At 37.6% G+C, this 14,426-nt stretch overlaps 1 pseudogene across 1 annotated transcript in view; it reads left to right on the forward strand.

Annotated features, from left to right (window-relative positions):
• Positions 1-354: 354 nt before the first annotated feature.
• The window catches only part of LOC104668097, a 106,387-nt pseudogene continuing 92,315 nt past the window's right edge, over positions 355-14,426 (forward strand). The window contains exons 1-2 of the transcript XR_004059723.1: positions 355-464; positions 605-929. The product of XR_004059723.1 is annotated as a 60 kDa heat shock protein, mitochondrial pseudogene (transcript). The remainder of the gene's footprint in view (positions 465-604; positions 930-14,426) is intronic.

Consider the following 14,426-nt stretch of genomic DNA (forward strand, 5'->3'; position numbering starts at 1 on the left):
AGAGCTGATTGGTTCATTTTACAGAGAGCGGATTGGTCCACTTTGACAGAGTGCTGATTGGTACCTTTACAATCCCTGAGCTAGACACAGAGTGCTAGGCAGAAAAGTTCTCCAAGTCTCCAATAAGTTAGCTAGATACAGAGTACCAATTGGTGTACTTACAAACCTTGAGCTAGACACAGGGTGCTGATTGGTGCATTTACAATCCCCTAGTTAGACATAAAAGTTCGCCAAGTCCCCACTAGACTCAGGTGCCCAGCTGGTTTCACCTAGAGGATCCCATGCCAGGGCCGCGGGAGGAGCTGTCTGCTAGTCCCACAGGGTGCACCCGCACTCCTCAGCCCTTGGGCATGGATGGGACCAGGCGCCGCGCCGCGGCGCGCAGGGGGCGGCGCTCATAGGGGAGGCTGGGCCGCGCAGGAGCCCATGGGGGCGGCGAGAGGCTCAGGCATGGCGGGCTGCAGGTCCTGAGCCCTGCCCAAGCGGGGAGGCAGCTGAGGCCCTGTGAGAATTCGGAGTGCAGCGCTGAGGGGCCCGCACTGCTGAGGGATCCCGCGCACACTCTGCAGCTGCTGGCCCGGGTGTTAAGCCTCTCACTGCCCAGGGCCAGCGGGCTCCGCCGGCGGGGTCGGCCTGCCACTCTGAGTGCGGGCCCGCTGAGCCCACGCCCACCCGGAACTCGCGCTGGCCAGCGAGCGCCCGCGCCAGCAACCCCGGTTTTCACTCGCGGCCTCTCCCTCCACACCTTCCTGCAAGCAGAGGGAGCCGGCTCAGGCCTCAACCCGCCCAGAGAGGGGCTCCCACAGTGCCCTGGCGGGCTGAAGGGCACCTCAAGCACTGCCACAGTGGATGCCAGGCGGAGGAGGTGCCGAGAGCAAGGGCTACTAGCACGTTGTCAGCTCTCATCAGGATTTGTACTGAGATGTGAGGTACTATTTTATTCGTCCTGTTAGTTGTTGCCTTAATACCTTGTTTTTCTTTTTCATTGTGTTATTGTTTTATGGGCCCTGTGAGATTTATGCTTTAAGGAGGTTTTACTTTGGTGTATTTCAGGGTTTCATTTCACTATTGAGAACTGTTTTATAGCATTTCTTGTAGTGTTGGCTTGGTAGTGGCAAATTCAGTGTTTGTCCGAAAAAGACTTTATCTCTCCTTCATTTATGAAGCTTAGTTTTGCTGTATAGAAAATTCTTGGCTGACAATTGTTTTGCTTCAGGAGGATAATCATGGAATCCCAGTGCCTTCTGACTTGTAAAGTTTCTGCTGAGAAATCTGTTAATCTGATAGGTTTTTCTTTATAGGTTATTGGATGCTTTTGTCTCATAGCTCTTAAACTTCTTTCCTTTGCATTGACTTTAGAAAAATCTGATGACTATGTGCCTAGGTGATCGTGTTTTTGCAATGAATTTCCCAGGTGTTCTTTGAGCTTCTTGTATTTGGAAGCAAGGCCAGGGAAGTTTCCCTCAATTATTGGTTCAAATAAGTTTTTCAAAGTTTTAGATTTCTCTTCTTCCTCAGGAACATCAATTATTCTTAGGTTTGGCTGTTGGACATAATTTCAAAGTTCTTGGAGGCTTTGTTCATTAAATTTTTTTTCTTTGTCTGTCTGATTGGATTAATTTGAAAGCCTTTTCTTTGAGCTCTGAAGTTTTCCCTTCTACTTGTTATAGTCTATTGTTGAAACTTCCCAGTGCATTTTGTATTTCTCTAAGTGTGTCTTTCACTTCCAGATGTTGTGATTGTTTTCTCTTTATGATATCTCTTTCTCTGGATAATTTTTCATACATATCCTGTTTTTAAAAAAAATTCTTTAAGTTGGTTTGCACCGTTCTCTAGTATCTCCTTGAGTAGCTTAATAATCAAGCTTTTGAATTCTTTATCTGGCAATTCAGAGATTTCTTCTTGGTTTGAATCCATTGGTGGGGAGCTAGTGTGATCTTTTTGGGGTGTTATAGAACCTTGTTTTGTCGTATTACCGGAATTAGTATTTTGGTTTCTTCTCATTTGGGTAGAATATTTCAATGGAAAGATCTGGAATGCAAGGCCTGCTGTTCAGATTCTTTTGTCCCATGGGGTGATCCTTTGATGTGATGCTCTTCCACTTCCCCTAGGAATGGGGGTTCCTGAGAGCTGAACTGCAATGGTTGTTATTGCTTTTCTGGATCTAGTCACCCAGCGGGGCTACCAGGCTCTGCGCTGGTGCTGGGGAATATCTGCAAAGAGTCCTGCGATGTGACTGGTCTTCAAGTTTCCCAGCCGTGGATACCAGCACTTGCCAGTTTTTCAACTGTCTCATGGACTATGCAGTGGTTTTCTGCTTCTGTCAATGTATCTGTGAACTATTTTGGTTTGCCTGGTTCATTTCTGCAGTGGTTCTTGGAGCAAAAGTTAATGGTGTGAGTCTCCATGCATTTTTCTGTTTGTCCAGGTGAGAGCTGCACGTTAACCCTGTTTTCTATCTGCCATCTTGTCCCTCGACATATTCTTATCATTTATTCTTTTATATTACTTATGTATTTTCATATTTCCTCATTTGCTTTAAAAGTTTTTGCTTGGCTGGGCGTGGTGGCTCACACCTGTAATCCCAGCACTTTGAGAGGCCGAGGCAGGTGGATCATGAGGTCAGGAGATCGAGACCATCCTGGCTAACATGGTGAAACCCCGTATCTGCTAAAAATACTAAAAAATTAGCCAGGGGTAGTGGCGGGTGCCTGTAGTCCCAGCTACTGGGGAGGCTGAGGCAGGAGAATGCCATGAACCTGGGAGGCAGAGCTTGCAGTGAGCCGAGATCGCGCCAGTGCACTCCCGCATGGGCGACAAAGTGAGACACTGTCTCAGAAAACAAAAATGTTTTTGCTCAATCTATCTATTCTTCTCCATTACCACTGGGAAATCTCTCCCTCTTTCTCAGAAATGGGGTTTCACTTTGTTGTCTAGGCTTGACTCAAACTCCTACGCTTACGGGATTCTTCCACCTCAGCCTCCTGAGTGGCTGGGACTACAGGCATAGTCATTGTACCTGGCTCCAATTTCTTTAGTTTTCTTCTCTGTGAAGATGTACAGTGAGATGATTTCCAGGCTCTCACTCAGCTTAAATATACTAGGGTAGGATGAAGAACCTAAGTATCGTGCTGATTTCTAGTTTCCTCAGTGAGATTGCTGTAAAACTCCTTTTGGAGAAGAGTATCATGATGGCTTAGAGTATTGGATCTGGAAACAGACTATTTGGGTTAAGAACCTTGACCTATCATTTTCTGATTGCATAACACTGGGAAAGGAATTAATTTTTCCAGCTTTATTGTTTATAACTGACAAGAGTTATATATAAATAAATATAGTGTACAATGTGATGTTTTATGTATACATTCGAAATGATAATCACAATCAAGCTAATTAACGTGTCTATCACCTACGTAATTATCTTTTTTTTGGTGGTGAGAACATTTAAGATCAACTTCTTGGCAAATTTCTAGCATGTAACACAGTACTATTGACTGTAATTACCATGCTTTGTGTTAGATCTTCATAACTTATTCATCCTGCCTAACTGAAGCTTTGTACCCTTTGGTTAACACTTCCGTATTTCCCCACTTCACAGTCCCTGGCAACCACAATTCTACTCTCTGCTTCTATGAATGTCATTTTTAAAGACTCTGCATGTAAGTCGAGATAATGCAGTATTTGTCTCTCTCTACCTGGCTTCTTTCACTTAACAAATGTGCTCCAAGTTCGTCCATGTTGTCGCAAATGACAGGATTTCCTTCTTTTAAAAGGCTGAATAATATTCCATTGTGTTTATATATATATAAAATAAATATATTCACAATGACATATTATATTATATACACATATATTTTTCATTATCCATTCATCTGTCCATGGACACCTAGATTGAGTCTATATCTTGGCTGTTGAGAATAATGCTACAGTGAACATGGGAGTGCAGATATCTCTTCAAGATCCTAATTTCAGTTATAGTGGATATATACTCAGAAGTGTGGTTGCTGGATTATTTGGTAGTTCTATTTTTAATTTCTAAATATAGTTTCATATTGTTTTCTATAACGTCTATACCAATTTACATTTTCACCAACAGTGTGCAGGGTTCCCTTTTCTCTACATCCTTGCCAATGTTTGTTATCTTTTGTCCTTTTGATATTAGTCATTGTAATAAGTGTGAGGTGGTATCTCAGTCTGGTTTCAATCAGCATTTCCCTGATGATTAGTGATGTTGCACATTTTTTTTAAATATGTATGTTGACTATTTGTATGTCTTCTTTTAAAAAATGTCTGTTCAGGTATTTTGCTTATTTCTCAATAAGGTTTTAAATTTTTAACTATTGAGTTGTTTGAATTCCTTAAATTTTGATATTAACCCCTTATCAGATATATAGTGTGCAAATATTTTCTCCCATTCTGTGAGTTGTCTCTTCACTCTGTTAATCAGTTCCTTTGTTGCACAAAGTCTTTTTAGTTAGATGCAATACCACTTGTCTATTTTTGCATTTTGTGCCTATGGTTTTGGGATCATATAAAAAATTATTGCCCACACCAATGTCAAGAAGCTTTTCCCCTGTGTGTTCTTTCTTGTCGTTTTACAGTTTCAGGTCTTACATTTAAGTCTTTAATCCATTTGGCATTGGTTGTTGTATATCGTATGAGAAACTAATTTCATTCTTCTTCATATAGATATCCAGCTTTGCCAACACCATTTATTGAAGAGATTGTCCTTTCCCTGCATGTATTCTTCATACTTTTTATCAAAGATCAGGTAGATTTTGTGGACACCAGGTAGTGTGATGACTCCAGCTTTCTTTACTTGTTCAAGGTTGCTATGGCTATTCAGGGTCTTTTGTAGTTCCATATGAATTTTAGAATTGTTTTTCCTATTTCTGTAAAATGCCATTGGAATTTTGATAGGAAGTGTACTAAATTTGTGAATTGCTTTGGGTAGCAAAGACATTTTAACAATATTAATTCTTCCAACCAGTGAACATTAGATATCTTTCCATTTATTTGTTTTCTTCAATTTCTTTCATTCCTGTTCTACAGTTTTCAATGTACAGATCTTTCAGCTTCTGGTTACATTTATTCCTAAGTATTTTTAATTTTTTCTGATGCTATCATATAATTTTTATTTGATTTTTTTCCAGATTGTTTGTTCATAGTGTATAGAAATGCCACTGACTTTTTAATGTTGATTTTGTATTCAGTGACTTTACTGAATTTATGTATTGGTTCTAATAGTTTTTTTTAATGTAGTCTTAAGGGTTTTCTACATATAAGATTATGTTATCTGTAAACAGGAACAATTTGACATCTTCCTTTTTGGTGTGGATGCCTTTTTTTCTCTTGCCTAATTGCTCTGGCTAGAACTCCCAGCACTATGTGGAATGGAAGTGGCAAGAATGGGCATCCTTGTCGTCTTCTTTTTTATTTTTTTTATTTTGAGATGGAGTCTTACTCTGTCACCCAGGCTGGAGTGTAGTGCCGTGATCTTGGCTCACTGCAAGCTCTGCGTCCCAGGTTCACGCCATTCTCCTGCCTCAGTCTCCTGAGTAGCTGGGACTACAGGTGCCTGCCACCATGCCCAGCTAATTTTTATTTTTATTTTTTGTATTTTTAGTAGAGCTGGGGTTTCACCATGTTAGCCAGGATGGTCTTGATCTCCTGACCTCGTGATCTACCCGCCTGGGCCTCCCAAAGTACTGGGATTACAGGCGTGAGCCACCATGCCCGGCCCCTTGTTTTGTTCTTGATCATAGAAGAAAAGTTTTTAACTTTACACTGTTGAGTATTATGTTAGTTAAGGGCTTGTCATATATGTTTTTTGTTGTGTTGAGGTACATTTCTTCTACTAATTTATTGAGGTTTTTATCTTGAGAAAATGTTGAATTTCATTGTTTTTGTAATCTGTTGAGATGATTATATAATTTTTACTGTTCATTCTGTTCATGTGGTGTATCATATTTACTGATTTGCATGTGTCGAACCATCCTTGCATCCCAGGTATAAATCACTCATGATTATGGTGAATAATCCTTTTAATGTGCTGTTGAATTCAGTTCGTTAGTATTTTGCCATTATGTTCATCAGCAATATTGGCCTGTAATTTTTTTTTTTTCAATATCAGGGTAATGCTGACCTCGTAAAATGAGTTTGAAAGTGTTCTCTCCTCTTCAATATTCTGAGTTTGAAAAGGATCAACATTAGTTTTCCTTCAAATGTTTGATAGAATTCACCAATAAATTCATTAGGTCCTTGGGTTTTCTTTGCTGGGAGGTCTTCAATTATTGATTTAGTCTTCTTAATTGCTATTATTGTGATTATATTTCCTATTTCTTCATATCTCAGCCTTGATAGTTTGTATATTTTTAGGAATTTATCCTTTTTTTTTTTTTTTTTTTTTTTTTTTTTTGAGATGGAGTCTCGCTCTGTCACCCAGGTTGGAGTGCAGTGGTGCGATATCAGATCACTGCAAGCTCAAATTTATCCATTTTTTTAGTATTCAATTTGTTGGCATGTAGTTGTTCGTAGCAGTCTCCTTGATCCTTTGTATTTCTGGGGTATCAGTCGTAATGTTTCCTCTCTATTTACAATTTTAATTATATTTGAGTCTTTTATTTTCCCTCTTACTTATTCTAGGTAAAAATTTGTCAGTTTTGTTTGTTCTTTCAAAAAAACCAAATCTTGGTTTTATTGATCTTTTTATTGTTTTTCTAGTGCCTGTTTCATTATTTCTGCTCTGTTTTCATTATTTCCCTTCTTCTGCTAACTCTGGGCTTAGTTTGCTCTTTTTCTAGTTCCCTGAGGTATAAATTTAAGTTGTTGATTTGAGGTTTTTCTTTTTTTCTTACTGTAAGCATTTATTGTCGTAAACTTTCCTCTTTGAACTGCTTTGGCTGTATTCTGTAAGTTTTGTTATGTTGTGATTTCCATTTTCATTTGTATCAAGATATTTATTTTTTAGTTTCTTTTTTGATCACTTGGTTGTTCATCAGTGTGTTGCTTGATTTCCACATATTTATGAAGATTCCATTTTTCTCCCTTTATCAATTGGCAGAAATGGTGCTCAATATGATCTCAATCTTCTTAAATTTCCGAAGACTTGTTTTATTGCCTAACATATGATCTGGCCTGGAGAATGTTTCACGTGTGCTTGAGACTAATATATATTCTGCTGCTGTTGGAGAGAATGTTCTGTATATGTCTTTTAGGTCCATTTGGTCTAGTGTTGTCAAAGTTTGCTGTTTCCTTATTGATTTTCTGTGTGGATCATCTATTCATCATTAAAAGTAGGATGCTGAAGTTTCCTATTATTGTTGTATTGCTTTCTATGTCCCTTCTCTATTCTGTTAATATTTGCCTTATATATTTATGTTCTGAAATACTGAGTGCATGTATATTTACAATCATTACATTGTCTTAATGAATTAACCCCTTAATCATTTTATAATGGCTTTCTTTGTCTTTTGTGACAGTTTTTTTTTTACTTCAAGTCTATTTTGTCTGATATAACTACCCTGATCTCTTTTGCTTACCATTCACATTGAGTATCTTCTTTTTTCCGTCTCTTCACTTTCAGACTGTGAGTCCTTAAAACTAAAATGAGTCTCTTGTAGGCAGCATAATGTTAGATCTTGAATTTGTTTATCCATTTCATTACTCGAAGTCTTTGATAGGAGAATTTAATCCATTTATATAAATAATTTATTAATAGGTATGGATTTACTATTGCCATATTATTGATTGTTGTCTGACAATTTTGTTGTTCCTTTGTTCTTCTCTTGCTGTCTTCCTTTGTGATTTGATAATTTTTTAATAGTGGTATGCTTTGATTTCATTCTCTCTTTTGTATCTACTACACGTATTTATTTTTGTGGTTACCATAAGGCTTACATAAAATATCTTACAATAGTCTGTTTTAAACTGATAATAACTTGACTGCATACAAAACCTCTACACTTTAACTTCTCACCCACATTTTATCTTTATTTATGCTATAAATACATGATTGAATTTTGTTTATTGCTTATTCACTTACAAATTGTTGTAGCTATAGGTATTTTTAATATTTTATTTTTTAACTTTTATACTAGAGTTAACGGTGGTTTATGAACCACCATTACAGTATTAGAGTATCTAAATTTGATGATTTTTTACATTTACAGTGAGTTTTATACATTCATAGGTTTTCATGTTGTTTGCATTCTTTAATTTCAACTTGAAGAAATCCCTTTAGCATTTCCTTTAAACAGTTCTAGTGATGTTTCATAAATCCCTTAGACTTTCTTCAGCCTTTTTCTTTTATTTTGTACTTGTTCCTCAGACTGAATAATTTTAAATGATGTGTCTTTTAGCTCACTAGTTATTTCTATGCTTGATTGAGTTTGCTGTTGAAGCTCTTTATGGCTTTTGTTTTCTTCAATTCAGTCATGGTATTCTTCAAATCCAGAATTTATGTTTGCTTCTTTTTTATTGTTTCTATCTCTTTATTGAACCTCTCATTTTCTTCATGTATTATTTTCTTAATGTTGTTCAGTTGTCTATCTGGGTTCTCTTGTAGCTCACTACGTTTCTTTTAGGTGATTATTTTGAATTCTTTGTCAGGTGATTTGTAGATCCCCATTTCTTTAAGGTCAGTTATTGGTGACTAATTTTGTTCTTTTGGTGGTGTCATGTTTTCCTGATTATTCATGATCCTTTTGGTCTTATGTTGATGTTTGAAGAAACAGGCACCTCTTCCAGTCTTTACAGATTGGCAAGCCTTTCACCAGTAAGCTGTTTGAGAGATTCTGGGCAGGCTGGCTAGCGGGGTTTATGGAAAGCTTGCTTCTTGAATCCTTAGGCAGTGACCCTGGTACTTGGGTGAGTAGGTGGGTGAGCCTAGTGCTTGTAATGTTGGGCCTGGAATCTGAGTCCACTGGAGTGTGCCTGGATCATGGATCCACTAGATCCTGGGGCTGTGGGTGCTGGCATGGAGCTGTGGTGGGCCTAAAGCCTGAGTCCACAGGTGCCATCTTCATTCCTGAAGCTACAGAAGCTGGTGTGGAGCTTGAGCTACATGGGATAGCTGGGTGGGCCTGAAACCTGGGACCACAGGGTTTGGCTTGGAGCCTAGGGCTGCAGGCAATAGCTGAGAGCCTGAGGTATGGTGGTGAGTCTGGTGCTGGGAAAGACCTGGAGCCTGGGGCCAGAGGGTTTGGCCTGGCCTAGCATTGGGCCTGGATACTGAGTCTGTGGGTAGGGACTGGAGATACAAGGTGTGGGGATTGGCTTGGCATGGGGGCTCATGGGGTGGGCCTTCTGCTGGCTCTGTGGTAAAGCTGTGGTATTCATTTCATAGTCCTTTTCCCGTGCAGAGGGTATCACTTTTCATCCTACCCTCTTCAATGCATATTTTTTTGTTTATGTGCCCTACTCAGGTTCTGTAATCTCTCACTTGGATTCATTAGCTCTTATAAAGATATTTTGGTACATAGATAATTGTTCAAATTGATGTTTTTAGGAGCAGGTGTGTGCTGGAAAGCCTTATTCCACCATCTTGCTGATGTCACTCTGGTAAAGACTTAGTGTTTTAAGTCTCATATGTAAAATGAGAATAATAAAGGTAGTAATCGAATGGGATTGTTATAAAGGCTAAATGAGGCAAAGTGTTTTGCACAGTGCCGGGTGTATATATAGGGAGCTCTTTGTAAATGTTGACTGTTGTTATGAGTCTACCTCATTCCTTGTTAGCTCTCTGAACCTGGCAGGGGAACAATGAATAATTCTGTAGTTGTTGAGAGAGCTCCTGAAAGAAGATGGGTTCCTCACTAACACAGGGGCCTTTTTAGAAAGCAGAAAGAGAAAAAGAAAAGACAGTCAAAATGACTGCTATTTTATCTGTGTCTACATATACAGAATACTGCATCTATATCTCTATCTTCAGAAGCAAAGTGCTGACCCCTGCCAAAAAAGTTCGTGGCATTAAAAGACTGAATAATAAGATGAGATAAAAGTTTTGAGCTTTTAAATTGATCTCCCCTAAAGCTTTTTTTGATGCATTTTCCCTATTTAAAATATTATAAAAGCCATGATGCCTACATAAAATTCTCATATATGTATACACCCGAAGTCTCCATAAGTAGAGGTATATGGACACATTCTGGGTAGACATATACTGACATATTGATAACCTAACAATTCACGGACCCAGTGTTAAAAAGCACTACATTGGACATGAAGGATTATTTACGTAGTTCTCCCTTTATGCATTCTGAAGTTTTTTGTTTTTACTTTAAAAAAATTCTACTTCCATTCTTCTCAGAAAGCTTGAAAAAATGAATATAAATCACTATGCTGTCACCATTAAAATGGCCAATTACTTTTTCTTCACAGTTTAGAAAATATTATACTAATAGAATTTAGGAGAAAATTAGTTTTAAGATGTGGTACAACAGAAGCAGAAAATGATACTCAGAGAAAAATGCCATATATAAAGACTCTCAAGCTCAGCTGTGAGCACGTTGTAACTGTGTTTATGAAAGCCCTGAGAATTTTGTACAGAGAAGGTCAGAGAGTGTGATGGTCCTTCCTGTAGCTGGAATGGTTGGGAGGACAGCACTGAGGGGAGCTCTGTGGTCTCTTCTGAAATTTTTAGGAATGGTAGGATCTGTGAATGGTCCAAAATCTTCCCCTGGATTTGGAGCTCTGTCAAACTCTTTGTGACTATGAAGACAGAGTAGGTGGAGAGAACCTAGTGCCTTGAGGTTCATTCCTTATTGGCTGAGGAGTTTCTATCTCATCTGTAGTACTTGCTGCAATGTGGGGTGAGGTCAGATAAAGAATGATGTGGAATGAACAGAGATTTCTCCTTCTGTTCTGCCCTTCTCCTGGACTACTATTTCATTAACTGCTCTATTCCTTTCTGTTGGCTTCCCACATCCCCAAATTCTCAGCCCTGTGCTTACAATGTTGAGTCCTACTCTTCCTACACCTAGGAGCTCCAATTGGATTCAATGTCTAGTGTTTACTCCACAGATGTGAAGTTTCAGCTCTTCATTCTTTCATCCATAAATTTAAAATGAAAGTGAACTCTAAATTAAGAAGCTGAATCTCTAATATGGAAGTTGATTGAAAATGTTGTATGGTCATTTATAAATTAATTTTTTATGGCTATATTTACTCTTGGGAAATTGAAAATTATTAACTGCAAATCCAATATGCTACTGTGAGTAAAATGATAACCAAAAATTTTATTTTATTATTTCATGAGGGCTATTTGGATCTGTAATGCAAGAGGCATTTCAAAGTTTGGACTGTGCTTAAAAAAAGTTGCCAAGTATGTTAAATTGTACATTTAGTTTTCGATGTGGAGGAACAAATCCCAGATTCAATAATTCAGTGAACTAACACAGTTCTTCAGAGCTTTAAGTGTATTTGCAATTAAGACACTAATTGCTGTTCATTGGCTGATTCTTTCCCCTGGAAAGCTTTGTTCCTCTGCAAAAATGTAAAGTCTTACTATTGATCTGTACTCGCAAAACCCTATTGGTTTAAGCAGGACTGTCTGAGGTGAGAACAACAGCAAAACCAAGAGACTCAATTTACTCAGCTTGGGTTTCAGGAAACATATCTAATAGCAGACAGTTCCTGTTTTCATTGTTTTCCATTTAAGTCCCTGCAAAATCAGATTGTCTTCAAATAGATGCTGCTGCCATTGGTATAAGACTCAGTTTCACATCCCTAAAGAAATAAAGAGTTTTGTAAAAATTCACTCTACCTTGGCCTCATGTATAATGGGCCGAAGTCAAGCCGAAAGGATCAAGATGGATATCGTGCAAAAGCAGTGATAGAATGACAGCATCAAAGATGTAAAACACATACTCTTTAGACTCTTTAATGTAGCCCTCAATCACCAAGGAATAATTGCAGGTGGATGGAGGTGAAAAGGAATTTCCTTTGAGAGCAATTCCATTTTGTCTGTTTTGAAAGCATAATACAGGTTGGTGTTAAAGACTTTTGAGGAAAGAAAGCAGGGGATGTAGTTTGAGAAAACTGCTACCTATGATTGGTCTCATTGTTTGGAAAGGTCTTGGGCTTGGCTGTTTTCCTGGAGTTTTGCCTTGAAAGAGATGAACTCTGACCAATCATTAATAATGCTAATAATAATAATAATAATAATAATGACTAATGTTTACTGAGCACATAGTATGTGTTACAGGTAGGTTATGCACTAAGCATTATATATACATATGTATATATTATATATATAATATATATGAAATCTAAGTTAGTATAGCAACAGTTCATAATGGTTTGAATTAATGCTTTCATCCTCAGTGGCTGCAGAGTGTGATGGTTAAAAGAAGCTACAGGATTTTATTTCTTCTTCCAGCTCTATTTAACTATGTTACCTTAAGTAAGTTTCTCTGAATCCTGATTGATTAATCTGTATAATGGCATAATAAGGCCTATCTCATTGGGTTTTGTGAGGATTAAATAATGCTATCCAGTGGCAGAGACAGATGAATCACCTTACAATACAGTATGATTAGTAGGATATATTTTAGGGTGCTGGGAGCACTTGCAGGAGGACTTCCTGTTCTCACGGGACTTTGGGAATGCAGGACTTTCTGGAGGAGCTGCTCTTTAAGTGGTAGCTTGAGTTATTGATGGGAGTAAGTCCTGAGAAAGTGAGCGAAGAGTGTTCCTATTTGAAGGAGTAGAGTATTCTTGGAGAATTGCATTTTGCTGCACAACTGTGAAGGGAGTGTGGGCAGGTTGAGAGATGATGCCAAAGAACTCAACAAACCCAGCTCATAAAGCGTTTTGGATGGCATTTTGGGATTTTGGACTTTCTCCTGAGATCAGAGTGGGGGTAATGAAGAGTTTTAAGTAGGAGAGTAACGTAATTAGATTTGTTTTTTGTGACATTCACTCTCTTTGAGATTAAATGTACTAAAACAGAGACCCTTCCCTGACCCCATCTTTGAGCAAACCCATGAACCCTCTTTGGTTTGTGGACTGTCATCAAGTGAGCTAACAGGTATTTTACTCCAGCTGCACTGACTTCTGTTATAGCATTTTCTTTCTCTGAATTGTTTCCTTATCTGAGATAAATAACATTGTTCAGAGGATAGTAAAATAGCATATCTGCTCACAGACATGGCTAGACCAAATGAATACTTTTTTTCTTCAGTTGCTTTATTGTTTGTGGATTATATACTTACTATATTAAATGCAGCTAAAGTTTAATTTTAGAATGACTTTCAACTGCTTTCTTCTGAATTGAAACCATTTACTGAGAGTTGACATGTACTTAGGCAAAGCAAACCATTTTCTAATCACAGTAGAGTAAAACAATAGTAAACATTTGTAGATATTCTGCCTTCTCTTGTTTCCAATCTGGAAGCTTGTTACTCGAGCAAAACACTCAATAAAATCCAGTTGGTTGTGTGATTATTCTTTTTTTTTTGTTGGGGGGATTATCTGTGCTTCTGGTCACTTTGAATAGAAAATTGATTTTATTTTGTGATTACAATCTTATATTCCCAGAAGATTCCAAGAATATTATTTTTTAAAATAAATTGAAGAATAATGTATTTCTAGATCATGTTATATTGATTACCAATTACTATTTTATAAAGTATTTATGAAAATGTCAACACATACATAGTTAGATATAACAAAAATAAGTCACATTGGACAAAAATATTTCTGCTTTGGATTTCTAGTGAAGCAGGCATTAAACATGTTGAAATTCACTGAGAACTTGGTATGTTCTATATTTGTGGTAAAATCAGAAAGTTGCTAACATAACCACAAATACTAATCTATGCATAGTATCCAAAGGGTAGATAATTATAGTTTAACATTAAGAGAAATTAACTGTCAGAGGACTATGATAAAACTTTTACTGGAAAATTTTAGAATTTCTTAAGAAAGAAAAATATGTATAATGGAAATCAAATATATTTTCTTTGAGTTGTTCACAAAGTGACTTAGCACTTTTGGAGCATTTAATGTTTTATTAACACTGTTAAATCCCATCTGGTGTTTGTAAAGTCTTTTACTATCCCCTGCTGGGACAGGCAGACATTGGTTTGCATGACTGTGTGTTCCCAAAATATTTTTTAAAAGTATCTAGTGGATTTATACCAACTGTAGCAGGATGATAGAAAACCACATTTCCATTATAATACCTTTAAGAATGGAGACAAATGTCATCAGGTCACAAAAGATCCATTAGTTTTATACTGTGTGACATTTGAGGGGAAATGTGAATGATTAGTGGTTTTAAAAAGTTGTTTGGAATTCAACATCCTGTGTCAATATTACTTGAAAAATATTTATAGGTTCTGAGTCAGTGAGATGCAATTTTTTCTCCATGGAATTCATTCTAGAATGTGTGGAATACTGCCTTGAACCTTGGTCACTCCAAT

This window comes from Rhinopithecus roxellana, chromosome 10 (assembly GCF_007565055.1).
Source record: "Rhinopithecus roxellana isolate Shanxi Qingling chromosome 10, ASM756505v1, whole genome shotgun sequence".
Taxonomy (NCBI): domain Eukaryota; kingdom Metazoa; phylum Chordata; class Mammalia; order Primates; family Cercopithecidae; genus Rhinopithecus; species Rhinopithecus roxellana.